General features: G+C 43.5%; 1 protein-coding gene across 1 annotated transcript in view; it reads right to left on the bottom strand.

Moving 5' to 3' along the window:
- Positions 1-2,221: 2,221 nt before the first annotated feature.
- Positions 2,222-26,833, bottom strand: part of LRATD2 (LRAT domain containing 2) — a 112,429-nt gene continuing 87,817 nt past the window's right edge. The window contains exon 5 of the transcript XR_004315262.1: positions 2,222-2,306. The gene's annotated coding sequence lies outside the window, so the exon portion shown is untranslated. The remainder of the gene's footprint in view (positions 2,307-26,833) is intronic.

The raw sequence follows: 26,833 nt of genomic DNA, 5'->3' as shown, positions 1-26,833 counted from the left end.
ACCACTGTATTGTGATTGTGTAGAAAAACGTCCTTTTTCTTAGGGCATGCACACTGAAGGGCTTAGGGTTTAAGAGTCATTTATATGTGCATTTTCTTCCTCCTACATGGTTCAGAGAAAAGAGATAAGCAAGAAAGATCAGGTGTTGCAAAATGGCAACAATTTGTGAATTTAAATAAAATGAACATGGGTGTTCATTGGACTATTCTTGCAACCCTTCTATAGCTTCGAAACTTCAAAATTAATCTATGGGGGAAAATGATTAAGTACCAATTCAATGTTATTTCAATAAAGTAATGCCACTCTTGACTAAGAGAAGGACAGTGTGTGGTAGAGGGGAGAAGGAAGTAATAAGGGGCGGAGAAAGGTATGCTTGGAAAGACTACGAGTCGCTGGTGAGCTAGGTGAGCCATAGGTAGGTGGCTGGCTTGTGAACAGCACCTGCACGCATTTTGAAGTGTAAAAAAGGAAGTAGAAATTGCAGCTTACAGAGAAAGCGTTGTCAACTGTGGTGTGGTTGTCAGCCTTGCTTTGCCATCAGCAGTCAGCAGCCGACACTAGCGTACAGGATTCCCCCAACACTCTTCATTTTGAATCAGCCTCCCTTAGCATCCCCTTATCTCAGCCCAGAAGTGTTTTGGGAAGTTCCTAGTGGCCCCCTGCCCGCTTTCTTTGTTGAGGAGTTGGTCCTAGGCAGTCACGTTTGTCCCACCCTACCCTCACCCACAGGCAACTGGACTAAAATTAGACACCCCAGCTAAGCTGGACCAGTCAGATTTCTCTCCTAGGAATCTCAAACACAGAAAATGAGTCTGATCTAGGGAAACCGAACTGAAAAACTATGTGGGACCAGAGCAAACCATAGCCAAAAGCAAGCTGAAGTTACGAAGGAGCAGAAACCATAAGTGCAGAGAAAGGCAGGTATGTGTAAAGGGGAGAGGGGAGGTGTGTGGAAGAAAACAGACGAAAGACCATCAGGCCCCGGGAGTCATAAACAGCAAAGGAGATGCACCATCTGAAGGACCCTCAACTTCTCAAGCTGCATCTCCCATTAAGCCTGACTTCCTCCCACCCGACCTCCAGGGCAGTCCTCTCTTCTGCCTTTCTTTGAACTAATTAGGTTAAGTTTCAGTTCCCCAAATATCCTAATTTTCCTGCTGGATGTGACTTGCCCTCTCCCCTACTTTGGCCGAGGTCCTATCATCCAGCCACCTCCTTTCTCAGCGGACATCCTTAAGCCTAAAACTGTTCATTCTGGTCTGCACTCCCCCCTCCTCCCACCGCGCTCGTTCATCCAATCCAGGTGTCTGAGCCAGCTCTGCGCCTGGGCTCACTTGAATGGCAACATGATTTATTTTACTATTTCTTTTGTTAATGTACGGGTTGGTAGGATATTTGTTCTGTTGCTAGTATACTGATTGCCTTTGGGATTCTAGAGGGCCAGGCACAGGGGCTGCAGTACTTACATTTGACTATAAAAGTAATACATGTCCATAATAGCATTCTTGGGGGAAAATAGAAAACGAAAAAAGCGGAAAGAAAAATCATTTATAATTCTATCAGCCAGAGATAAGCCCTATTAATATTCTGGATTATTTCCTTTCAGACTTGGTTTAACGTAATTCAGATTATGCAACACGTACAATTTTGAATACTCAATTCTCTTAAATGGAAAGCACTTACCTGTACTTTAAAAGTTCTTTTAAAATGTCACTTAAAAAGCTGTTTGCTATTCCAGTTTATATAAAACATGTAAAAATATATAAATATAATAAAATAATATAATCACACACACTCCTATTATTTTCTTTGTTGGTTGTTTTCATTGTTTGCTAATATAAATGATCCTGGGAAAAACATCTGTGTGCTTTTAGGTTCTTGAGGCAAATTGATAAGCTGGTTTCACAAAAAGTCTTACAATTTGCTCTTCCTCCTCTGGTACCATATTTCTGCACAGAGAGGTTTCAGTGTTTACAAATTTAATGATGGAAAAAATGGTAGTTCATATTTATTTGCATTTTTGAAGACTAATAAGGTTAAACTTTTTTTGTTTGTAATTTGACTTGATACAGGGCAAATAAGTGAGTAATACATTCTGTTTCACTGGATGAAGGTTAAATATATACACACACACACACACATTTTTACATAAAGCAGTGTCTTCTGCTGTCCAGTGTCTTGGAATTTCAAAAAAGAACAACTCACCATGTGAGTAAGTCAATGAATAGTGCCATGCAGGTGGTATGAATATCACAGAGTTTTGCCAACTGTCCCAAACTGAGAAACAAACTTGAGTGGGCCCATATCTAAATGGAGAAAAGTAAATGAATAATATATAAGTGAAAACTATAACTGAAGAAAAAATTATTACCATGTATTTTTGTAAATGACTTTTCATTTCATTGTTAATACCTGGTTTCAACAGGCACATGCTATAATATGGTAGATTTGGAAAGAGTTTACAGATAAGAAGCTTTGGTGGTATGGTTTAAGAGAGGAAGACTTCCACTTAGAACGCTATATAGACTTGTAATGGGAAAAAGAGGGTCTCACCTAAAAGGACTGGATTCTCTGTTAGTTTTGAAAATGTTAAGATATAAGATGCGCTGGCACTATCTGTCTATGTAATGCACAGTTGCCCAGTAATTCTCACTCATTAAGCCCCTCCATTGTCTGACCAGCTCTTTTTCTCCTGGAAAGGACGGTCTCTTTTTCCTCCAAGGTCTAGATCAGAATTACTTTCCCTGAGTTCCTGAGAAAGGGAATGAAGGCAATGTGACGTCTAGGGACTTAAGATTCTGTTAGGATCTAGAGGAGGAAGGGGAATTGGATAAAAGCGGGCAAAAAGCACCAACGTCCAATTAGAAGATCAGTAAGTACTAGGGATGTGACATACAACATGATGACGATAGTCAACACGGCCGTACAGTCTACTTAAAAGTTGTTCAGAGAGTAGATCCAAGAGTTCTCATTACAATAAAAAAGAAACATTTTCTCTCTCTCTCTCTTTTAATATCTATATGAGATGATGGATGTTAACTAAACTTACTGTGGTAATCATTTTACAATATGTGTAAGTCAAATCATTATGCTGTACATCTTAAACTTACACAATGCTGTATGTCAATTACATCTCAAAAAATAAAAGATTTAGAGTTTTTTTGAAAAAGTCTTAAAATACCATATAATCCTACTACTGAACTGACCGTAAACTTATTTTATATGGAAAGAAGCTATTGAAAATTTAACTCGGTCTTATTCTTTGTTCTCAGTCACCAAACTTGTCACAGCATGTTCACATTTCATTTTGTATTTGTAACAGCAGAAGGCATTTTACATGTCTGCAATATTACCTCCCATAGAAGCTGGAAATGACTTGTACCAACTCAGGGGAGCTGATTGTTAAATGTTCAGGAATTTTGTGAGCCAACTGTTAAACATTTTAAATTACATAAGCCATTTTAAATTACATAAACCTAAAATTTAATACATTATATTGTAAAACAAGGTTTAATAAATGTTCCAAACCTGCCACTTCCTAATTATTTTACCATATTTCATTACTATCTGTGCTCTCGAGTTTATTTGCATCTACTACATCTGTATAATAGAGATTGTATAGAATGGTACCCTACCACCAACCTCTTCCCAAGTTATCATTCAGTGATGTCACACTGGTAACTTGAAATTAACCACTGCAGTATTTACTCCACTGAAATTGGAAAACACTACAAATAAAGGTCTCCCACACTGGGCTCATACCCTGTCCACACCCCAAAAGAGCCAGCCATTGTTAAACAGTTGCCAGCACATCAACAAACAGAAGGATGTATTCTTTGGTGGAGGAGGTAGGGCTTTATGGCAAGGTTTCAAAGTCAAGGAGACTTAAATTTGCATGCTGTGGCCTTGGACAAGTTTAATTACTTCTCTGAGCCTCACATTTCTCGTCTACAAAAAAGAATATCTGTCTCTTAAGATCGTTTTGTTTTATTTTGAGATACTGACAATCTAATGTATGCCAGGTATTTTTCAAGGTGGACTGTTACGTCAAGACGTTTCAATAAATGCTATAACTATTTTTGCTACTATAATTTTTCTGAAGTTAACATATAATCATGTCAGATAAGGCAAGGAAAAATTGTTTTCGCTTTCTGTGGTAGAAATAACTGTGATGGGGCTGTGAACAACTCAATGCTAATTAAATAAAAATAAAGAAGAGAGGGAAAGAAGGTGAGAAGGGGGACATGAGATTATAGAGGGAGACAGGGATAAAGTGTGGAACCTGTGTGTCCCACGAAAAAGCTGAATCCAGATTCTCAAGACAGCTAGCACCTGTTGAATGTTTCCAAGCAAGGGACTGTCACAGTAAGATTTGGGTTTTAGATGAATTATTCTGGCATCAGCATGGAAATGAAATGGAGAGACCAGAGCTGATGGGTGAAACTGACTGGGAAGCTACTGTATGGTTCCAGGGAAAGATGGCAATGGTTTAAGTAAGGTAGAGCAGGGGAAATGGACATTAGGAGATGGTAAGCGAGGTACAAAGGCGATCTCTGTTTACAGAAAGGCCTTGCCATCTTCCCTTCCTTCCTGCAGAAATAAAGAGTAGCTAGACTAAATGCTTGAAATATTTCAATCTATCATCAGGTTTGAAAAAATAAATTCTTACTCTCTCCCCTTGCGTTCTTGATTTAAATGATCATCATTGTGCAGCACCGAAAATGATAATAGTATTAAACACTTTTTTATTGACCAAAAAAGTAACTAAGAAGAAAATAACAAATTGATATGCTACCTGGAACTCTCCAGAACAGGAATTAACAAACTTGTTCTGTGAAAGTCCAGATAGTACAATTTTTAGGCTTTGAGAGCCATACAATATCTGTTGCATTCACCCAATTTGGGGGTTGTAATGTAAAATCAGACACTGACAAAACTTAAGTGAATAAGCATGGCTGTGTTCCAAGAAAACAATTTCAGAAAATTGAAATTTGAATTTTCTATAATTTTCAGGTGCATTCATTCATTCTTTAGCAGACTCTGCCGAGTACCCACCAAGCGCCAAGCAGCCTGGGCTCTCTGGAGATACAGCCCTGAACATTCTAGAGCTTGTATGAGTTCATTAAGTGATCAAGAGGGAAGGAATCCAAAGACAAAGATAGTAGCTGGTGTAAAAAGAATGGAGACAAACATCCAAAGGACTCCCCATAGTCTTTCTTCCCCTTTTTTCCTATAATCGCATTTTTTTTTTTTTCCAAAACATTCCAGTCCCTCTTCTGTGGTGCCCCTCTACATCACTGGAAATGAGACAAACTTTTTCTCTGGCAATGTGCTAAGGTAGACTCTCTTCCAGATCACAACGCACATAATATTTTAAAGAATCTCATCAATGAAATTAAGGGCATTTAAGGCAGTCCAGTAGGAAGCCTAAGTGTGGCTGAATAGATTGTGTGCTGACCATGAGTTCTCACTTCTAAGGTTTGATGAGTAATAAGGCAGAGAGCCATGGGGTTGCTTTGTACAGAAGTGAGGAATGAAATCTCCAGGGCTGCAGAGAGGGCACCTTGTCTTCTCAGGACCTAGCAGAGCTACTGCAACAGCCCACATAATTGTGGGCAAACCGGGTTCACTTTTTCAGATACTCAGAAGAAATGCATCTGCTCACACTCAGAAGTGGTCCTTGCTGTTAGAAGCTTCCAGAACAGAGGAAGGTAGGGGACTGCGGCTGGGGGTAGACAATGTTAACAGCAGAACAGATCAGCCAAGCTTTCAGAAATTTTTTTTCCAGCTTCATTTGAATGATTTAAATACCACGGAGCCACTACGTTGCATTGGAATATGTGATTTTCCCTGTTCTGTCTAGGGCAAAATTCTTTTCCTCTTTCTTCAACCCCTTCTGACAATTTGTAGCTGGCTTTCAGCATTTTCAATGTGGCGTTTTGATTTGGCTGATGGCAAGATATTGCTTGAAACTGATTTACTTTATGCCAAATATGAAATTGGATTTGTAACGGTGGGAGCAGATGGAAAACCCATGAAAAAAAATGTCAGAGCAGTCACATCGCAGGCCCTGGGGCTGTGAAATCGGCCTGCTTCCAGATGGGGATGGGCTGGTGTCCTAGGGCTCTGACTTAAGATAGGAAAATTAGCAAAGTGATGGAGGAACCCTCAACCCCCTTAAATTGGTGTCCAGTTCTAAATTTCTCAGAGAACATCCCGACAGATCTGTGTAGACAAACAAGCAGCATTGTTTTCTTCAGGTAGATGCTCACTCCTGCCTTCCTCACAGGTCTCAAACTATTCTTTGACTGGTATGGTGAGGATTTAATTTCTCCCCGATAGCCCTCCTCTCCTCTCTGCTCTGCCTCTATCTTTGACTCCTGGTTTCTTTCTCTCATCCCTGCTATTTCTTCCTTTCCTCTTTTTCCCCATCTCCCCTCCTCTCATCCCTGCCCACCTTCCTCTCCCATCCCTGATCTCATTTTGCCTCGTGATCATTTGGTTGTGCTCTGACTGCTGAGATTCTGCTCAAATGGCTTTTTCTGCCCTCAACAAGGCACCCATCAGGAGTAAAGATCAGAAACAGAACAGGAAGCTCTCCTTCTACTCCCCCTGGGCTTTGACCTCACACAGTGGGTCAGTGTAGAGGAGGGGCTGGGAGCACAGGACCCTCAGGCCTCTCCCTGGGGATTCTGTGCCTCTGGGTCCTCAGATTCCACAGCAGTCTGCTGGCCCCTGCTTCTCTCTGCACTTAGATCCCTCCTGCTTTGGACCAAGGGTTCCAGGGACAGTACCAAGGGAACACGAAGGCTGCTGGTATTAGCCCAGGGAAAACAATGCAATGTAATACAATTTCACCATCCCTTCCTGCTTCCATTTCATAGTCTTTATTCCATGCCATCGAGGCCTGCTTAGTAGACTGCCTGCTTAATCTGTGAATCATCCTTGGTTTTCTCTCCTCGCCATGGCTCACGGGACCCTCTGTCCCCTCTTCTCCTCTGAGGCCACTCTCCCAGCTCCCTTATGGTGATGATCATATATGTCTATCCCTGACCTTTGCACCTAGTTCTCTTTGGTGGGAGCCCTTATTTTGCCCCTTCTTTGCCAGTGCACCTGACCAGCCCTTATTTGTCCTTTCACTTTAAGTTCAAAGTCAACTCCTCCAGGAAGCCTTCCTTGATTCCTATATCCAGCCATCCACGTGCATGCCCTCTTCACCCCCTACACATAAGTATATATCTCAACCACTCAAATTACACACACACACACACACACACACCCCTACACACAGGTAAACAGAAATCCCTACACTTAAACTTATGCCCCCTACATATATGCCCAACCATACGTACTAGACTGAACCATATGAAATTGTCAATGCTGGATTTGTTGCCCTACTAAAAGGATTCTAAACCAAATTCCACTGAAGAGGGGGTAATTTTCCCACACACCAACAATTCTCTGACACAGGCAAGGTCTCCTACAGTTTAACCCAGTTTAATTCAATTCTGAAACTGTCTACCTGGAGACAGCATCAGACCCCACAGGTTAAGGGCTTAGTCCCACAAGACCTCTCCCACCCCATTTCCAATTCCAATCACAAGTTCAAGTTGTCATTTGTGCTTCTGACTGATCAACTAATAAATCTGAGGTTCTCATAACCTCCATCTTGGATTCAATTAATTTGCTAGAGTGGCTCACAGAACTCAAGAAAAGAATATACTTATGTTTGCTAGTTTATTATAAAAGGATATGATAAAGGATACAGATAAATATCCAGATGGCAGAGAGGCATAGGGCAAGGTATGTGGGAAGGGGTGTGGAGCTTCCATGTCTTGTGAACACGCCAGTCTCCCTGAATCCCCACGTGTTAACCAACCTGGAAGCTCTCCAAACCCCATAACACTGGAATTTTGATGGAGGCTTCATCCCACAGGCATGAGAGGTCACTGACTCCATTTTCAGCCATTTTCCCTTCTCAAGAAGATGGGGGGATGGAGCTGAAAATCCCAAACTTTTAATCAAGGCTTGGTCTTTCTGATGACTAGCCTTCACCCAGAAGCCCACCCAGAGTCACTTCATCAGAACAGAGGACACTCCTGTCATCCGGGAAATGACAGGGTTTTCAGGAGTGCTGTGTTGGAAGGCAGGGTCAAAGACCAGCCATCAGGAAAAAGATGCTCCTAGTGTTCTTTTCATTTAGGAAATTCCAAGGGCCTCAGCAGTTCTGTGCCAGCAACGGGGGACAGAACACTATCTATTTCCTGTGATCTCACACCTACAAAAGAGTGAGTTCATATCATGCATTTTCAATGTATGCGTTTCCCTGCTTCTTCGCATAGACATACACCCACTCCCCAAGGCATATTCACCCCACACAAAGCCCCCAGCACTCCTCCTACTGAGTACCACGTGGATGAATTGCATGATGGCCTCATCTCCCGCATACTCAGTGTTTCTGGCGACACTGCACATTTCTGGCAGTAAGATGAACACTAACCTGTCTCAGCCTACACCTTGGAAAAATGTTGTGCCTTGCTCCTCCAAGGCCCCGGAAGCCTAGGATGGTTAGTGTAAGGACAGCTGGAGTAAAATCCCCTCAGCATTTAAAAACATTCCATCTGACTATAGGGTAGAATGAACCCCTAAGTCAGTTTTGAGAGGTTTCTGCATGACAGCCACATGTTTAAAACCAGTGCAGAAGGCACAACACGGAACAGGATAAAAGAAATGCAATTCAGTTCCACCGATGTTGAGAACTCACTATACACCAGTGCTATGGACTGAATCGTCTCTCCTCAAAATTTGTACGTTGAAGCTCTAACCTTCAACGTGACTGTATTTGGAAATAAGGCCTATAAGGAGAGGTTAAGTGAGGTCACAAGGGTAAGACAATAACCTAAGAGGGCTGGTGTCCTCATAGGAAGAGGACGAGATACCAGAGTTTCTCTCTCTGTCTCTCTGTCTCTGTCTCTCTGTCTCTGTCTCTCTGTCTCTGTCTCTGTCTCTGTCTCTCTCCACGCACACAGAGGAAAGGCCACGTGAGGACACAGCAAGACGGCAGTCATTTACAAACCAGGAAGAGCAGCCTCACTGGATATCAACCCTGATCTTGGACTTCCAGCTACAGAATTGTAAGAAAACACATTTCTGCTGCTTGAGCCACCTAATCTGCGGTATTCTGTTGCGACAGCCCTAGTAGACAAATACGGACAGGAACATGATTCTCAGCATGAACCTTAGGGCAAGTGAGCAGAGGATGCCTCTCCGCCCACAGAGCTTCCGTACTAGTGGAGGGAGACAGACGGCAAACAATACGTAATACTATAGCTTGATTAGCATGAAGAGCAACACAGCAGGAAAAAGCAGCAGAGAGAGGATATGATTTAAAAGGTAGTGAGATGTCAAATCCTGTAGGGACTCAAAGATGATGATGATAAACTTTGAATTTCGTTCTGTGAAATGGGAACTCATTGCAGGGTTTTGAGCAGCGCAGTGACATGCTCTGACTTGTCAAAAGGATCACTCTCACTAAAATATTTGAGGACAAGTGCAGGTTTACATTATGTGCTTTACGCTAATTTTATGCTTCCCCATAAAACCTGGGATGTCCATGTCATATTGCAGTGCAGTGTCTAACGGGTAATGGGCAGGAAAGGATTAAATGAATAAATGAATAGTGAACAGGTTTGGGGATGAGCTTACACTAACTTAGATTCTGCCTTTATGACTCACTAGCTGCATGAACCTGGCGAGTTGTTTGGTCTCCCTGAGCCTCAGTTTTTCCTTTTGAAAAAAGGGCTAATATCTAACTTCAGATTTTAATGTGGAAGTGAAATAGGATATGTCATGGAAAGTGACTTCCCCATGATTGGCACTAAATAAATAAGGCTGGATTTGACCTGGGTGGGCTTACTCACTTTTCTTGTGTAAAAAGTGGTACTTGTTTCAGAATGAGAGGTTGACAAAGCCTGGGAGAGTTTCTGAGGCTGGACTGGTGGGTCCATCCTGAGATCAACTGTGTGTCTTAGAGCTGTCCCAGGGCTTCTTCCAGCTCCCAGAGCTTTGAGAGACTGACCGGCAGGAAAAAATTCATCATTAAGCAAGTAATAATAGCTAACCTCACCGAAGCTTCTCTCCCAGCTACTGTGCTCAGCCATATCATCTCACTGAATGAATAAATGAATCCCATAATCCTGGGAGATTATAATAGACACACCTTACCATTGAGGAAACTGATGCTCAGAAATGTTAATTCATTTATCCAAGACCACACATCTAAGGAGAGGAGAAGCAGGGGTTTGAAACCAGTTTTGCCCGGACCCAAAGTTCTGGCTTTCACAAATTCTGGCCCCTCCTCAGGCACGCCAGAAACCCCATAATCCGCTAGCGTGAATACACCTGGGCAGAGCCTCTATTTGCACAGTCTGAGTTGGCGCCTGCGGTAGACATTAGCTCTATTTTCCAACTATTTCTGGCTCCTTTTGAGAATACTCTAGGGTTGTGCTTCCCGGTGCCCTTTGAAGTTAGGCTCCGCCCTATGACTTGCCATGTCTGAGAAACGTGAGGCAGTCACTTCCAGGTAGAAGCGTTAAGAACCAGCACCCACTTCACCACATCCCTCCTTCTCCATGGTGGTTGTCTGTGTGGAAGGAAGTGGCACAGGGAGGTTTCCCGCTGCCTCGGTCCTTGGGTCCCATGAGTAGATGCCCCTGGTGATCTGCCCTGGACATGCGCTGTGGGGGAGGACTCGTGGGGCACGGGAGGGGCTGGGTGTGGAATGAAAGGGGAAAACAGGACCTTCTCCTTTGTCCTCACTGCTTTGGTGCGTTTCTCGTAGCAGCTATGTCTCTTCCATGACTCCAGCTCCAGCTTGACACACCATCCATGGTCCTGACCTCCGTAGGGGACCCTGGCCCCTTAGTCCCTCCCACCCAAGGGTGGTAGTGGCTTCCCGCTCTCTCTGGCTTCCTTCCCTCTCATTTGGTTTATCAGACTCTTTCATTCCTTGTGTAATTCTTTCTGTGCCATGAATTTCCTCTGTTGAAAACACTCCGAGGGTTTCCCGTCGCCTGGCTGGACCTAAACACTAAAGTGTTATTTTCCGGTTATTTTTCAATGTTATTTCTGAGGAATAAAGTGTAATTCTGGTTCCACACAAAGCGTGCAGATGGTGCTTAATTCATTCTTGTTGCCCGAACATACACAACACCACCCTCCCTCCTTCCCCTGCCTAGGAGTTCAGTCCTACAACTTGTCTTTCTGGAACTCAATAGCCCTTTTCTGAAGATAATTAAGATAATGTCATTCAAACAAATAGAAAATATTGTACTGATAGCTGACTCCAATTCAAGTGTCTCTGGCAAGGACTCTAAACAAAGGAAAGCACCAATCTATAGCCAGTGATAAAGTGATCTTTTGAAAGGTCTGCTTCTTTTCTGGTCTATTCCCTCTTGGTCTGCATTTTATTTTGCGTATTTATGTAGGCTGGTTTTCTGTTCTTATGTCATTGGAGTTTCTTGGTTTTCCACATGGTGCTGACAGATGAAGCCCTCTGTGTTTCATAAACAGGACCTCCTTGCCTCTTCTTGGACTATGATTCTGATCAAAGCTGGGCCTAAGCTCAAGATAAGCAAGAACAAATGTTGGGTAGTCACTTCCAGACCGAAGTCACCAGCTGGAGGATCCTGGGCCTCCTGCAACTAGCAGAAAGATTTTGTTTGTACTACCTAGGCATTCTTGTTTGTTTGTTTTAATTGGAAAGTGTTATCAAGATATTAAAGTTAGATATTTCATACTTAAAAATCCCAAGGGTAGGGGTATGGCTCAGTGGTAGATACGTGCTTAGCATGCACGACATCCTGGGTTCAATCCACAATACTTCCATTAAAAAATATTTTTTTAAATATTTTTATATATAAATAAAAAATATAAATATATATATTTTTAATCCCAAAAATAAAAAATAAAAAGAATAAAAATAAAATAAAACTCCCAAGATATTCTGTCTATTGGAAGTTCAAAAAATTTGGACACGAACTCCTTTTCCTACAAGATAACCACAGTTTCCCATTTCGGACAAGGCATTTGCTCTCCCGGTCACCACTGTCCCCACAGGCTCCTTCAGCCATTTACCTCACTTGTCTGGACCTGGTAGTCATTTGAGTTTGTGTCGCCTGTGATGCAGTGTGACAGGAGGGAGAAATAAGTCTGTACAGTGTGAAGCCATTGAGATTTAGGGCTTATTTGTTGCCACAGAGCAGCCAGCCCAGTGTAACTAATACATGAGGCTTTTCTATTGTCACTGGTATAATCTATGGGGAAACAGGGACATACTTTTGAGGAATCTCTGCACCAGGCTGTTATTAACCTGGTTCCCCAGAGAAACAGAACCAATAGGAGAGACATATACCTATAGAAATATATGTTTTTGTTTGGCCTACACAAAACTTTATGTTATACACACACAGAGAGAAAGAAAGAGAAAGAACATATGTGTGTGTGTGAGAGAGGGAGAGAGAGAGAGAGTTACAAATGTATTTTAAAAGAACTGGCACAAGTGATTGTGAAGACCTGGCAAATCTGAAATTCATAGGGAGGCGGGCAGACCAGAGGTTCAGGCAAGAAGGTAAGAATTGATACTGCAGTCTTAAGTCTGGAAACTCAGCTAGAATTTCTATGTTGCAGTCTGGAGGCAAAATTCCATCTTCCTCGAGAAAACTCAGTCTTTGATCTTAAGGCCTCCAGCTGATTGGATAAGGCCTGCCTGCATTATGTAGTGCAATCTGCTTTACTTGAAGTCTACTGATTGTAAATATTGATCCCATCTAAAAAATACCTTCCTAATAACATCTCAACTAGCGTTTGACCAAACAGCTGGGCACCACAGCCTACCCAAGTTACATATACAATTAACCATCACATGGGTCACACACAAAGTCTTAGGGCTATATTATCTTTTTGACTCATTGACTTTATTCTGTGCTTAGGAAATCTGAAACAATATGGCTGTATTAAGAGAAATGGATATAGTCAGCAAGGGGATAGAAAATTCTCTTGAATTTTTAATATAAGACATAAAAAATTAAAGAAAGTTTCAGAACATCTCTCCACTGCCTTGCCATTGCCCTTTGCCAGTCCAGATACTTAAGTGCACGTGTTTGCACTTCACTCGTCTGTGTGGCCGGGAGACCTGTCTTGCGATGCCAGCATTAGATGCCACACTCTCCTGACCTCTAGGGAAACCCAAGGCTCTCATTACTTTCACTACCTTGGCTCGTCCCCAAGCACAGGAGCATTTTGCTAGGGGTCGAGGGAGAAATGAAGGTCAAGGGCACAATGAGGGAGTAGCAGTAAGGGTGTGGAGGAAGAAGAGGCGGTTGAGCAGAGAAGCAGTGCAAGGTGTGAGGGTTTTAAGTAGAAATCGAACTGGGACGATTGCTCTCTTCTACCCAGAGATGATATCCTGGGATGTTTCTTGTCTCTGTGCTCTTCCCTCTCATGTCACAAGGTGGTAGGAAGGGCCAGGGGTTGTGAGGCAGCTTGCAACACACTCCCAGTCCTCCCAACCCCCTTTCCACCTCCTGCCCTTGGAAGGTCAAGTGGGATCTAGGGGGTAGTTCAGGGGAAAGGTAAGTCAGGAGCGGGCCCCAGAAAACTGCCTTGACCATCTGCAAGGAGACAGCCCTCTGACACTAGGACACGATGGACGGAGGACAAATTAGACTGAAGCCCCAGGAGCCATGAAGAATGGACCTGGCTGCACTGTCTTTCCCATGATGTTAACAGGATGAGGATGCTATGGGAGTGGCCACAGCTCAGGTGGATGGCTTGGGACAGGACTCGCCCTGATACACGACACATGGAGAATCAGCACAGGGCAGCGGTTAACGGCTCAGGCTTAAGCAGACGGGCTCCAATTCAGATCCCAAACTCAGTCACTTACTACCTAGTTGAAATTTAAGATATTACTTAATCTCTCCAACCCTCACTTCATTTGTAAAACAAGGATTTAAAAAAAAGTTCCTTCTAAGGTTGTGATAGGATAAAGGGCGTAACTTTGGAAAACGGAGAGAAATGATAATACTACCACTTACGGGTTCTTCTTACGTACTCTAAGTGTTTTCTATCTGTCTATTTAATCAAACTGCATAACGACCCTAAGAGTTAGGGATATGGGATTGCTCTTTGTTTATCTGGAGCCTACGTATGAAGAACTAAAAGCCTCCCTTTCTTCAAGACACTATTTCCATCTGTTGTCATAACAGTGTTTTTGCTAGAACAAGATACTCTCTTGGTATCCACTGGGAAACGTGGGAAATAAGCATACAGATCTCTCATGCTGATGATGGGAATGGGGTTCCTTTCTATCTGGTGCCTTTGTGCAGTGTACAACTTGCACAACTGCATGCAGCACACCTGTAGAAATGATTTCTATCCCCATTTTACAGATGAGGAAACCAGTTCTCAGAGGTTAAGGAACTTGCTTGAGATGACGCCAAGAGGCATCACTGGGCTTTCAGCCAAGGCAACCAGCACTGTGCCAGGTACAAAGTAGGTTCTCATTAACGATTAGATGCAGTTCTTGTTATTATTAGAACTGCCTCAAACAGGCAAAGTGGAGTTCCTTACAGGTTTTTGTTTTAAAAGGGAGATTATTCTAAAGACAGTGTATGGATAGATAGAGGGAGAAGGTAATTGCACTACGTGAATGAATTGGTCCAGCATTATTAATTGGTTTTTGCAGCACAGGTTAGTTTTTGATGTTGTAATGCAGCCTTTTTAAGTGTGTTTAAAGCTTTGCTAATTATTAAAATGCCTTGCATCTGTGACATACTTTATCCTCTTCAAAGGGTTTCTACATTGCTCCTGGCAATAACTCTGGATTGGAAGGACACAAGGCATCATCCAGATTTCACATATGTGAAAAGGGAGGCTCGGTCCCTAGCATGGTCCCCTGTTTATGTGTTAAAAGACTGGGTGGGTGAGCCTTAAATCCTCTGCTCAGAAACAAGGACAAATCCCTGAAGGCACTGGCTCTGGGGCCCTGGTCACCTGCTGAGCCCTTCTTCCTCAACCCACTGGGCAAAATCCCCAGGGATACAAAACTAAGAGGCAGCACCTAACCTTGAGAGCCCCCATTTACCGGCTGGTCCTCAGATAACATCCCCTTGGACAGAAGTGGCCAAACAGAGGCACACACACAGAAAACAGGAAGCGGGGTCCAAGTCCCACTGCCTCGCGGGTAAATCTGGGGACACAATAATGCAGCAAAAAGTTCTTATGTGAGGATTAAATGAGTTTATAGATCTCAGGGTTTACAAGGGCGCTTGGTGCTTGATGGAGCCCTACCAGTGACTGAGTCACATGTTACTCCCTCCCAGAGGCAGAAGTAATCAGTTCTTCAGGGCCTGTGAGAAATCAGAGAAGGCTTCTCGGAGGAGGTGACTGTCCTGTATATTTTCCTCAGAAGGCTTAGGAAGTGCTTTGCAAGGAGAAACCGGAGCACACAGCACGATTTCACTCCTCACCAGTGAGTGTTGCTTGAAATAGTGGGCAGTCACCACACATGAGCGAGAGCTTGGCAAGGTGTTAGAAAGGCTGATTTTAAGGATGCTTTTCAAAAACAAAAAGACACGCTTCCCCTCTGGTTTTAAACTGAGAAAACAAACCGTAACATAACCTTTCTTGATGAGGATTTAGCCTTTTGCTACTGGTAACCTTCTCTCAGGGCACCTCTGAGTTATTCCTAACCAGCTGCCTAGATTTCTAGAACAGTCTAGAGAAGGGTCTGAGAGAGACAGCGCCTCTCTGACAAGTGAGAAGACTGGGCAGGAGTTTTGCACCTGCCGGGGCTGTTACACCTACTTCCACTTCCGTGGCTATGTTAAACCATCAGGAACGTGACTGTGTGTTACTCACTGTGCGCCGAAGACACAAATGTACGTAAGAAGTCAGGGAAGGACGTCTCTGAGTGAGAGACCAAGAAATAGAGACAGTTGCAATGCTGAGTAAGAAGGGGGAGGTCGGAGGCCTGAAGCTTCTATCGTTTAGTGGGGTCCGCTTGGAACACGTAATACCAAGATGGGTTCACAAAAGGAGGTTCAAAAGTAAATGAGCAAGTATTCAGAATGAGAAAAATCAACACATTTCTACAGGTTTTCAGATGTGGGTCCCTTTCTTCTGAGATCTCTTTGCATGATTTACAAATAAACACACCCATAAATTCTTGACGCTTCACTGCTTTCTCTTCACCACCTAGAATACTCCACGTCACAAATGACGCCTAGTATCCAGAGAGGCACAGGTAGGGGAAAGGGCCCCAAAGTTCAGGCATCATTAACATCAAGGTCAATCCACATTTCATACTGAGTGGTATACATAACGTTGTAGGTAAGTGCAGGATGGCAGCACTAAGCCTGGAACTCAGGAAGACTTCCTGGAGGAGGAGACCCCTGAACTGAGACTGAAGGGATGTAAGCAGTTAGCTAAGGGGATGGGAGGGAAAAGGGCTTCCAGACAAGGGCAGTGGCCTGTGCAAAGGGTGCAGGATGGGGCGAGAGGAGTACATTTGGGGTATCTGTGCTACTGTGCGTTGGTTGCTATGATTAAAAAATTTTTAGGTGGGAAGAATGTTTAGCGCGAGATTTCCCATTGACTTAACACAATTTGAGCCCTGGAGCATGGAAAAGTGAGCAATTGACATCAGAGACAGAGCGGCAGCCCACCTCACTGACACATTGCAGACCTCCAGAGTCAAGGAGCTCCCTTTTCTTAGTCACTTAGAGCCTTTCTCCTGGGAGTGTTAAGCCCACTTCTTTCTCGTCTATGGGTATGGACATGGAGAAACCACCTTCTTCTCCGGAGTGCTTGTCAGTCTGGCCTCCCTCTCCTTCCTCTTTGCTGCCTTTGCCTTGGGTTTCTGATGTTTCTGAATAAAAGATAGCAACCTTCCTCCTCCCTGGTCCTGCTAGTTAAAAAGAGGATGCTTTAAAACATTTTGTGCTAAGACCAGCAAACCCTACAATGACTAATCCTGAACACCATAGATGCTCGTTAAATGTTTGCTATACAGTTGAGTCAGTCCCTGAGTCCCCATCCCCACATTCCACTTAATCATGGGGAGTCTTTCAGGCAACTTACTTAGCCCCTCTTAGCTTTAGTTTCCTCGTATCAGGAGGCTAAATGAGATACGAGTGTATGTAAATCATTTAGCAGGGTGCCTGGCGTGTAGTAAGCATTCAATTAATGGAAGCCGAAAAACAGCCATTCATTTCTTTCATTAGATTTGCTGAAACCTACGAGTGTGAAGACCAAGACGGCAGACCCTGCTCTGGAGGTGCTCCAGGCTCAGTGTGGGGACCAGTATAGAAACAAGCAATTAAATTCTGGTGCAAAGGGCTCTGATGGAGGGGCCAACGTGGTCTGCACAGAAGGAGGCCATGCTGGAGCTGAGTGTGGCAAGGACAGTCTGCCAGGCAGACGTGGGAAAAAAAGAGAAATCCAAGCAGAAGGCGAATCATGTGCAAATATGTGGAGGCTGAGTAAACAGTGTTCTGATTCTGGGATGAAAGGCAGGAGGAAGGAAATGGAAGAAATAAGTGGGCAGGGAGCCTGATGCAAAGGTTTTGAATATGGGGATAAGCACTTTGAATTTCACCCCATAGGAAACCATGGAAGAGGGAGGCAATGAGTAGATTTCAACAGAGGAACTAGACATGGTTATATGTTCATGCCCACTGTGATGGGGTAGATGGGCTGCTGTGTGTGTGTGTGTGTGTGTGTGTGTGTGTGTGTTGGGGGACGGGTAGGGGAAATCAAGCAGGGAGGAGACTTCAACAGTGCTCCCCCAACTCCAACTCCATGGACACACTCCATTATTTACAAAGAATTCATTGTAATCAGTTTAGCAATTTTCACCCACTCCAGAGATGAATACTCACACAGAAAAATCTAGATTTAGAAAATTATATGTATTTTTCTTTATCATTATTTTTGGTGTCTGCTCCATCCTGACCCCTAAATCATACTCTGCCATCACCAGTACTAGCCTGGGGCCAGCACATAACACCCACAGACAGCAACCCCAGCTCTGAGCAGTTGTCCATCTGTCTACGCTTTCCCTTGATAACAACAGCTGCTTAGTCATCCACAAATATAAGCAGAATGCCTACCGTATCTCCGGCCCTGAACTGTAAAGTAGGAATAAAATGATGAATAATATAACCAGAATTCCAGCCGTCAAGGAATTCATAGACTGGTGGAGAGCTTTTTATAGACTAGATGATTTTTCTCCCATGAGCTGCTCGCAACAAAACCATAAAGATGCTGTAAGATCTTTATCCCCATTTTAAAGATGAGGAATCACACTCAGGGAGGTTAGATGACTCACCCAAAGCAAACAAATGAAATTCCTTTCTTGTTCTTAACTAGTTTTCTTTCATTTTTCTCCATTACTTATTAGGATGGGAAGGAACCGCTTTCCCATTCTTGATGGCTCCTTCTGCATGGAGGAAACCACTAGCAAAGCACGTGACCTGATATGAAAAGGGGTGACTTGAGGTGACCAGCAATTTGGAAGGAGAAACTACACACCTAGCCCCTTTTTCTCATTTCCTCTTGAGACTTGACCACGTCCCGAAGCACAGCTTCTGCTCTCTTCCTCCATGCCCTCCCTCTGCCCTCCACGTCACCACCAAACCATGTTGGCACCGCATGGTCGAACAGCCTGTCCGTGGTTCCGTATAGATTTGCATCCAGGTAGGCTCACCCCAGTCTCTGTCCTTGACCACTGTATTTGTTTCCCAGAGCCACTGTAACAAAGTGGCAGCTTTGTTGGGTGGCTCAAGCAACAGACATTTGTTTCCACAGCTATTGCTGGAAGCTAGAAATCCAAGATCAAAGTGTTGACAGAGTTAGTTTCTGCTAAGACCTCTCTCCTTGTCTTGTAGACCACCATCTTCTCCCTGTGTCTTCACAAGTTCTTCCCTCTATGTGCGTCTGTGTCCTAATCTCCTTTTCTTCTGAGGATGTCAGACATACTGGATTAAGACCCACCCTAACGATCTCATTTTACCTTAATCACTTCTTTAAAGACTGTCACATTCCAAGGTCCTGGAGGTTAGGACAATACATGAATTTGGGGGTGATACAATTCACCCCATAACAACCAGAAGGGTAGACTGTCTCTTTCATGGCGAGACAAGATTAATACAAAAATATTGGGAATGTAAGAGGAGGAGCTATGTCAGCTCTCAGGAGTGGATAAACAAAGTAACGTGGGAGCTGAGTGAGGAAGGGATTATCTCAAGCTCCTGGAATGGGGCAGGCGTGTGATAAAGCCAAAGGAATCAGGCTTCACGGCCATTGGCAACAGAGACCGATTCTGGCTTCAGTAAGCAAATAAAATATGCATATAGAGGGAAATATAGGAGGAGACTCAGAATACTAGAAAAGGAGGAAGAACTTGGCTTGAGAAGAAGATAAAATAAAATAAACGGAAGTCACTCTAAGGGGTCTGGGTAGCAAGAACCAACAGTCTCCTCCAAATGCCTCTTCTAGAATGAATCCACCCCAGTCACTTCTGCCTGCACAGCACTCCCCTTGAAATTCACACTCCCAGGACAGGAAGTCCAACTGAGACGTCGATCCGTTCCTTGGCTTGGGGAATCCGGGACACTTGGAACCAGATAGCATTCAACAGGGGTGGGTAGCCGTGAAGAGAGATTAAGGGGCTAGACTCCAAAAACGAGGAGTAAATGCCGAGCAGTTAAAAACAGCGCTACAGTGGGATGTGTCATCCTGAAATTATAGCTGAGGAAACAGGGTCTCAGCTTTAGGTATGGCTCGTAACATAAGAGACCTGGGGCTCATAAAAAGTTCTGCAAATCCCAAATGATGTACTCTTTCTAGCCACCCCATATTGCATCCACCTACCCACTCCCAGAAAGAATAAGCTAATAAACGAGCAAATATATAAATAAACAAACAAGCAAATGAGTACACGGCGAGGCTAGAACTCCAAAATTTTAATCCACTAATTTATATATACTCTCCCTTCACGACTAAATTGAAGTGAAGGCTGCAGTGTGCTTAATGGAGAGCTTGCTTTGTTTAGTTATCATTAATATTCAAGAGAGGATTTGAATCCACTTAATCCACCTTGTGCAAGAGAAGAACAAGTTCTCGTTTTCCCTCCTGTCAATCCATCTGGCCCCTGAGAAGCTGAGGAATCTTTAGACGAAACTCAATTCCCACACTTGACCTCTGCCTTCCTGCCACTTGGATTAAGCCTCCCAGGCAAGTGTCACGTCCGACTCTCTGTTTGCAGTAGCATCTGATATACTGGTGGGTCTCAAAAAACGTAAATGAGCATTAGCAAGGTGGGTAGGTTTGCCATGCACGTGAGAGGGAAGGTAGCGGTTCCACGTCTGGGAAAGGGAACTGAGCTGGGCTGGCAACAGAACCTGCACCATTCAATTTATCGGGTATTTACTGAGCCTCCAGTTATATGTCCAATGTCACACAAGCCCCGAAAAAAGAAACGGAAAAGAGCAAACAAACAGCCGATGCTAAGAAATGCTTCATCTTTACTGTTACACGTTTTATAACTTAAACCCGAGCTCTGGACTTTAAAGGCCAATTCACAAGGTTATGTGACTTCCACGGTATTTTTTTCCCCCAAATCCTATAAGCCCATACTGTCAGGAGAAAAACATCAGACAAACCCAGACATTCTACAGGAGGCCTGGCTAATACCCCTCCAGACTGTCAAGGTCATGAAAAACAAGGAAAGATTCAGAAACTATAATATTTGCAAATGATAACCACTATATACAGAAACAGATTAAAAAAAGACAGATTTCTTCTGTATAGCCCAGGGAACTATATTCAATGTCTTATAATAACCTTTAATGGAAAAGAATATGAAAATGAATACATGTGTATATATGCATGACTGGGACATTATGCTGTACACCAGAAATGGACACATTTTAACTGACTATACTTCAATTAAAAAAAAAGAGAGAGAAAGAGACTATAATAGACCAGAGGAGAATGAGGGGAGAGAACAACTAAATGCAATGTGGTACCCTGATCGGATGCAGACATATTGAGAACTGTACTGTATGTACAGTGTCTCCCCATCACACACACACAAAAAAAGTTATGTTCACTCAGTACCTATGAGTGTGACCGTTTTGGGGAATAGGTTCTTTGCTGATATAATCAAGTTGCAAGATGAGGTCATACTTGATTCCCGTGGGCCATAAAACCATATGACTGGTGTTCTTATAAAAAGAGGAACATTTAAACACAGAGACACAGACACAAGGGGAGAAGCCCATGAAGATAAGGGCAGAGATGGGAACCATGTATCCACAAGGCAAGCGTCTTAGTGGGTTCAGGCTGCTGTGACAAAATTCCACAGACTAGCGGTTTAGAAACAACAGGAATTTATTTCTCCCAGTTCTGGAGGCTGGAATCCAAGATCAGGGTGTCAGCATGGTTGGGTGAGGGCCCTCTTCTGAACTGCAAGATTCTCATTATGTCCTCACTTGGGAAAGGGGTGAGGGAGCTTTCTCAGGCCTCTTTATCAGGACATTCATCTCATTCACGAGGGCAGAGTCCTCATGACCTAATCACCTCCCAAAGCCCCGTCTCCACTGGGAGCCAAAGATGACGCAGGAAAATGGATGTGGGGCGTGAGGAGGGCCATGTCCCAGGTATCAGTTGAGCCCCTGGGACGTGCCTGCCAAGTGTGGGTCCTTGGCTTCATGCAGGAAAGAATTCAAGTGCGAGCCACAGTTGAGTAAAGGTAGACTTATTTAGAGAGATACACACTGCACAGAGTGTAAGGCAAAAGAAAGGCAAGGAGAGAGGTGTGGGAATTGGGTGCTCAGGTTAAAGTAAAAGCAGTCACACACTCCATAGAAAGAGTGCGGGCCGTCTCCAAAGAGGAGGGAGTGAAAAGGGCTGCTAGGCGTGGTGTTGCCAGTTTTTATGGTCTCAGTAGCTTCACACGCCTACAGGTGGGACCATTCCAACTACCCTGGGGAGGGGGCTGGGATTGCCAGGAATTGGGCCACCGCCCATTCTTTGGCCTTTTGCGGTTAGCCTTGGGGCTGTCGTGGCGCCTGTGGGCATGTTATTGATCACGCTGTTACAATGAGCATATAATGAAGCTCGAGGTCTACTAGAGGTCAAACCTCCCGCCAACTTAATCCTCAAGGCCAGCTGGGAGTTGAATCTTCCACCATTTTGGTGTTAAACTGCTGTCATTCCTTGAGTGGCTGTGTCCTGCCCCCTTCCATGCTGTCTCATTAAGATCTCAACTTATGAATTTAGAGGAGACACAATCAGACCATAGCACTTAGGAACTCTACACCTTGCCAGCAACCACCAGAAGCTAGAAGGATTCTTCCCTGGAACCTCTGAGGAGAGCATGGCCCTCTGTGCACCTTGATTTTGCACTTCCAGCCTCCAGAACTGTGAGAGAATACACTTCTGTCGTTTTAAGCCACTCAGTTTGTGCTATGGTGTTACAGCAGCCCTAGACACTAATGGACATTAATGGAAAAAATGGTAAAATCAAGACAAAGGCTGGAGTTTAATTAATAATAATGTACTTATGTTGGTTTCTTAGTTTGGCAAATGTATCACCATAATATTAGATGTGGACAACAGGGTAACCATCTGAGGGTTATACAAAGAATGCTGTGTGCTAGCTTTGCAAGTTTTTTTTAAATAAATACAAATTTTTTTCCCAAATAATAAGTTTATTTTGAGAAAAAGGTCAACTGATAGGCTGTGTCAACTTTGGATGGTCACCACCCCAAATTTGGGTCTCCTCATGCATAAAATGGAGATGATAATAGTCTTTCTGAGAATCGTGTTTAAAATGTGGCTATGCACATAAAATACTTCGCAGGTCACATCTTTTCTCATTTTTATTCTGTCATTTGGTCAATTTGTCAGCCCTTCCAAATTCATGTCACAGTGAATTCGTCCTGTTCATGCCTTCATCCATGCCATTGTTTAAAATCTTAACAAAGAAAAGGGCAGAACCCTTCAGGAGGCTATTGGATTCAGTGTCAGGATGCCCACCAAACAGAAAGCATCTTCCGATTCACCGTGAGTCCATCTAACTCCTGTGTTATACCTCGGACAAAAATCCAGGCACCCTATGAATCACCATTCCCCACGTGTCCACTGGCTGAATAACCACAATTAAAAAGAAGTGGTTAGTCTAGGGCAGATATGATGCTCTCCTCATCTTTTTTTTTAAACTTTATATATTTTCTTTCAGGGGAGAGGTAATTAGGTTTTATTTATTTATTTTATTTTTAGAGGAGGTACCAGGGATTGAACCCAGGACCTCATGCATGCATGCTACGCATGCACTCTACCGCTTGAGCTCTATCTTCCGCCCCTCTCCTTATCTTTTATAGGTGACCAGGTAACATCATGGTTGGGTGGAGTCAGATCCTCTGGGTTCACACCTTAGCTACACTAGGGTTGCCACTGGCAAGTTAGTTATTCTCTCTTAGACTCACTTCCCCTATCTGCAAAAGAAGGACAGAAATACCTTTCTCATAAAGTTGTTACAAAGGTTACATTGAATAATGTGTGCAAAGAACACAACAGGCATCAGCATTCATTAGAGTGTGTGTACACTTGTGTGTATATACGTGCAGTACACTTGTGTGTATATACGTGCAGCACACTTGTGTGTATATACATGCAGTACACTTGTGTGTATATACGTGCAGCACACTTGTGTGTATATATGCAGTACACTTGTGTGTATACACATGCAGTACACTTGTGTGTGTATGTATATGCATTTTCATTGCCTGATGCAGTGAGTGATATACAAGGAGCACAAAACTTGTCTGTTTCAGGAAAAGTCCTACACAAACGAGGATGCCATAGGTTGAAGAGAGATTGTGACCTGACCAGGGTCACGGTGCAGGAGAAGGGCAGAGGTCCCAGGGGAACACAGGACTCATGACTCCAAGGGCATTTACTCTGCAGGGACCTCAGGAGGGATCTGATTGCTTTTATTCTGTAGGTTTGAAAACTGAATCCCAAATAATCAATGGGGCGTGTCTGGGCACCATGATTTATAAGTGGTAAATAGTACGCCTCCATCTCATGTGTTCTAACTCCTAGTTTAGGCTTTTTTCTACCTCTTCTGGATACACAGCAGCACCTCCTAAAATCTCTCCATTGGGCATCCAGTCTGCACTTGAAGAGGTGACTGTTGATAGCCAGCATCTCAGAAACCAAGGGCAGCTCTGAGAGCTGTCAGACCTTTGGGCCAGGGCAGTGAGGATGAGGACAGTAAAGCCAGGGCAGCTTTGATTAAAACATGGTACTTTACTGAAAGACCCATGGCTGTATCTTAAGGTAAATACTGAAAAAGGCTCAGTAATCCCAGAGGCTTCAGCTGTGTGCATCACAGCTAAAAAGTACTTTGGGCGCTCAAGGACACTCCAAGAATATTCCAGCCCTGCTGTTTACCTCACTCACTCTGTGAAGTTTTGTGCAAATCATTTCTCCTCTCTGTGCCATAGTTAATACTAGAAATAATGGCACCAGGAAGTTTCAAAAGACTTTCAAAAAGACGTTTTGACTCTTAGTCATTGTCTCATTTGATCCTCACAACATCTCTTCAGGTTTTTTATTATTATTACTACATTGTAGACCCCATATTATAGATAAGAAAACAGCTCAGTGAGATGGAGTGTTATTTTTATTGATAAATATATATTATCAATAATGGGAACAAGGAAAGTAGTTAACATTTGTTGAGCATATATCACAACTCCAGTCACTTTAAGTGTATTTCTAACCTAATTCTCATACAATTCTGTGAGGCTGGTGAGATTTTATCCAGGATTATTCTAAGCCACAGAGAGGTTAAGCAACTTGCCAGAGGTCACACAGCTGGGAAATCGAGAAGTCAGCATATGAGCCCAAGAAATCTGGCTCCAGAGCCCAGGTTCTTACTGATAAGCCATAACAAACACAGCCTTTTGCTCAACAGTGGGCTTCTGAGCTGAGGAAGACACAGACACACCGTTCTCCTTAAGGAGCTCACAGACTAGCTTGGGGAAATTGACATGTAAATTAGATCATCACAATTCAGGAAGATAAAAAGGTGTAAGATTTGAGAGCTGAACAATGACACAGGGGTGACTAAAATCAACATGGTGGAGCTTGGATTAAAACCGAGTGCATAGTCAACATTCATTCTCTCCTTCTTTTGTTAAAAATTTACTACCAAGTCATAGAGATTGGAAATAGTAAGAAGAAAAGATTGTTCTTCTCCTGAAGAACCAATGATTACAGCCCAGAGAAAAGATTTTCCAAACCACTTCAAGCCGGCAGCCTTTGTTCCAGCAGGAGTCCATCAGTCAGAAAGTAAAGTGAGGATTATTCATTCTCCAGCGCCCTACCCATCCCCCCCACCACCACCACCACCATGAAGAGGCATCAAAGAGCGTTCCATTCCTCTGGCATCAGCAGTGGTGGCCTGATTTAATAAAGCCTCAAGCTCAATCACTTTCACTAAGGCAAACGTAGTTGGGATCCCTTTAATCCCGACAGAGATTTCTTCTTAATAAACTGGGTGTTGGCTCTGCCTTGAGAACTATGCTCTCTGGTGGAAGGTCTGCTGCGTTAAGTCTCTTAGAATTCCAGGAATGTGGCAATAGTGGGTCAGTGCATTCTTTAGATGACAGTGAGAGGTTTTGAACCAACCCTCACAAAAATGTCTTTGAAGGATGTGGTCAGACTTCCCTCACCCACCACCTTTCAGGTCAGATATTTCTTTTCCCAACGTTTTGAGGATAAGACAGACGAGATTGCAATTAGAAAAAGCTAACGATGAAGTTTTATTCCCAAAATAACTCTTAAAAGTCAGCTATAAATTTCACTATCAAGCTCAGAGCCTGTGAGGTAAAACTATAAAATATGCCTGCTTTGACAACGTGACTTCCAATTACGGTTAAAGTTCTTTCATTTTTCCAAACAATCACCAGAATACCTACCTAGCCTAGGAGCAGAAAGGCTGAGACTTGAGACCTGCCCAAAACAATTGTTGTAGAAATATATCATCATATTCATCCCATCTAAAGGGAGGGGTGGGGGTTAATTCTGCTTCTAAATAGCAAGAGGGGAAAGAAATCAAGTCGAATCTGTCAATTATCATCCTTCTCACTGCCACATTGTGCCACTATTAGAGTGGCCCTGCATAACTTGACACTTCGTGGCTACTGAGATGACAATTTTGATCTAAGTCACGAGCCAGAGAATCCCCATGTTGGACAACAACCTGGGCCACTTGGTTAACCAGGGTGCCTGGGTCCAGCTTCAGCCACAATTTGCCAAAATCATCTCTCCATCTATTTAAAGGGCTCCTATGAGCCGAGGCCACCAACTTAGGCTACCTCTTCGGGGGATCTTTTCTGACTTCCATCACTGGGCTTCCAGCTGGACCGCCCTGATCCCTCCTGAGCTATCTTCCTAACTTCAATTTTTCCCAGCTTCTTTTTGTCCTTGGACTATTAATGCAAACTGGTCCTCCTTTTTCTTCTCAGGGATCAGTCTTCCCTGCCAGGGGTCTCAGCATCGGACAACTTGACCAACGCTGTGCCCTTCTCCATCACTGCACCCACCATGGGTGCCTGTTCATTCTAAATCTGTGCAACTGATGGAGTGATCTCATGACTCTCCTTTGAACAGAGATCTCCTCTGAGACTTTTGTCACTACCTCCAGTTCAAGAAGAGGCTGGTGTTATTTTTTTCAGGATTTCCCTTATCAGTC

This window comes from Camelus ferus, chromosome 25 (genome assembly GCF_009834535.1).
Source record: "Camelus ferus isolate YT-003-E chromosome 25, BCGSAC_Cfer_1.0, whole genome shotgun sequence".
Lineage (NCBI taxonomy): Eukaryota > Metazoa > Chordata > Mammalia > Artiodactyla > Camelidae > Camelus > Camelus ferus.
This window is presented reverse-complemented; position numbering and strand designations above follow the sequence as displayed.